Raw genomic sequence first — 2,708 nt, forward strand, 5'->3', positions numbered from 1 at the left:
AACAAAGACACTTTTGTCTCTATAATTTATCTGACCACTATCAATCAAAAATCATTTCGCTTAAGGTTTCAGATAATTATACAATTATTGATTGTCCATGGGATTTTCTATTTCTTCAAATTTGACAATAACGCTTTTTAATTTTTACTGTAGTCAATTTTTATAAAACATTATTTTCAGCTTTTCCATCAAATTCAGATAAATGTCCCATCTGTACACCTGTTAGTGGTATTTCATGACTGGCGCTAAATGCACCTGCGATGTAGGCCACTTGTACATGGGTATGTCAAAAAGACAAAAGAAAATATCACAAGATCATCACGTGCGCCCCACAGCTATTGATTCTGAAGAAAATGCAAATGATTGCAGATTGTCGATGATATTATCAAAGATGGGGAGACAAAGACGCTCATCAAACCGTGCACAACTAAACAAAAACACCTTTGTCTCTGTAATTTATCTGACCACTATCAATCAAAAATTATTTCGCTTCAGGTTTCAGATAATTGTACAATTATGGATTGTCCATGGGATTTCATATTTCTTCAAATTTGACTATAACGCTTTTCAATTGTTACTGTAGTCAATTTTTATAAAACATTATTTTCAGCTTTTCCCATCGGTACACCTGGTAGTGGTGTTTCATTGCTGGGGTTAAATGTACCAGCGATGGAGGCCACTTGTAAATTGGTATGTCAAAAAGACAATACAAAACATCACAAGATCATCACGTGTGCCCCACAGCTATTGGTTCTGACGAAAATGCAAATGAGGGCATTGTTGACCATACCATAAAAGACGGAGAGAGAACGACGCTGTGTTCAAGCGACGGGACGATCACCAGACCGACTGTCTTCATCTTCTGACAGGCAACTGTTCACAGTGAGTACTATACTCTAGACTAGTATTATACTCGCCGCATATGTTTGCTTCAAAATCATCTTTCTTCTTTAATGACTTACGTTCCGGACGTTGACGTCACGTACATCATACGATGTACTTGCAATGGATGTTTTTTCGCGACGTAATTTTGATTTGAGAAAGAACGGGCCGGGTACAAAATCAAACTATTCCCCGTTTCTTCGCAAACCTACAACGTACGACGATATCACCGTCAAAAACTTTGTAGGCGCAGCTTTATAATTAATTTGGATTTTCCCGAAGATACTTTTTTCTATTACAGATCTGATATATTCGATCATTGAAAGATTTGTGTACATTTGCTCTGACGATTGGCGGATGCTGGAAGCTTACTTTTTCTCCGTAAATGCTTCTGTTATAGATTTGACGTTCAGCAAAAAATGCTATAAGTGTTAGAAGCGACTTTATGATGGGTGAAAAATGGGCATACATGTACCTAATTTCTAACATGTCTGCCCCTAGCTATAGGCAAGGCGACCATGTAGCGCACTGAGAAACTTGTATCCCGCGAATATCAACCCACTGATTTCTACACATTTTGCCGTCGTTGCTTTCCAAAACATTATTGTCTTTTACAAGACGACGACGATGATCCACCCATTGGAGTCGTCAAAAGTGTCATCATTTTCGAATCCTTGTCCAGGATACTTTTTACCACTTGCAAACTGATTGAAATCAGCAAAACTTCCCCTCCATCCGCTGTTTTCCCATCCACCTAGTTTTGACGGCGAGCCCTCCAGTGACTTTAGTAGATATGGTCTGCAAATGAGATCTGGTCTCGTACGCGCGCGGCAAAGGCATTCTTGAGATAGTACAAAATCACTTGTCACTTTGTCTTTTCGGGTTAAGATATGGGTGGTTAAAGACAGGGCCTCAGGCCTCGGCCCGAACAAAAGCAAAGGCGTACGCACAAATGTTAACCTTGGGAGGTACGTACGCGCGGATGTTAACCTTGGTGGTAGGTCTTTTTTGCTGACATCGGCGCCCCTTGCCGGGAGGGCACGCCCAACCCGGAAAAGTTCCCTGTCAGCCTTCGGCTGAGCTCGCCGATTTTCGGGCACTTCCGACACCTGCTCGAACTGTGCCCGAGTTCGCACTTCAGGTCTCACTCGGAACTCAGGCATTCGCTCTAGCCCGGGCCGTCCTAGCACACACACGGAATTCTACCAATAAAATCTTTGACCCTCCCCATAGTGTCACTTCTTTTTTTCTTCCTCTAATCTCCTATGATAATACTTACGTCGCGCTGTTATATTCATAGCATATCTCGTATATCAATAGTTACCAACTTACCATGCAACCTAGCTAGCACTTCAGCCAACATTGGAGATTTGAAAACTTTAAGAAAGATTGTAGAAGCGTATCTCAACTCACGTTACGTTGGTGTCGACAGGAATGACGACCGGAGTTGTGCAGGTCAGAGCCCTGCCGACCTTCCCGTGGTAGGCGTCCACAGTGAGGTTGGAGGCCCGACCCGCCGTGCCACAGTCCCTGCACTCCGGAAAACCGTCCTCGTTCACCGTGTACACCACCTGGATGTTGTTCAGTTTGAAGCTTGTACTGTCCGTGCCGATGTTTTTGGAGAATTTTATAGTTACCTATGGCTGTTCCTATCCCTGCACCGCGCCACAAAAAATGACATGTCACGGACGTAGTCTGTGCTATCTCCTGCACCTCCCATAGTGCTTAACGAATCGCGATAGTACGAAAGTTCGAAATCCAACTTGCTGTCTTGATACGCAAAAGGCTGTCATAGGTCCTTAACTATGCATGGTTTTATCACAGCC

The 2,708-nt window shown here is 42.9% G+C and overlaps 1 protein-coding gene across 1 annotated transcript in view; it reads left to right on the forward strand.

The window, feature by feature from the left end:
- The first annotated feature begins 803 nt into the window (after positions 1 to 803).
- The window catches only part of LOC109482582 (GFP-like non-fluorescent chromoprotein), a 4,684-nt gene continuing 2,779 nt past the window's right edge, over positions 804 to 2,708 (forward strand). Inside the window, exon 1 of the mRNA XM_019785352.1 lies at positions 804 to 882. The gene's annotated coding sequence lies outside the window, so the exon portion shown is untranslated. The remainder of the gene's footprint in view (positions 883 to 2,708) is intronic.

Source organism: Branchiostoma belcheri, unplaced genomic scaffold, assembly GCF_001625305.1.
Source record: "Branchiostoma belcheri isolate BF01 breed outbred unplaced genomic scaffold, Haploidv18h27 scaffold6, whole genome shotgun sequence".
NCBI lineage: Eukaryota > Metazoa > Chordata > Leptocardii > Amphioxiformes > Branchiostomatidae > Branchiostoma > Branchiostoma belcheri.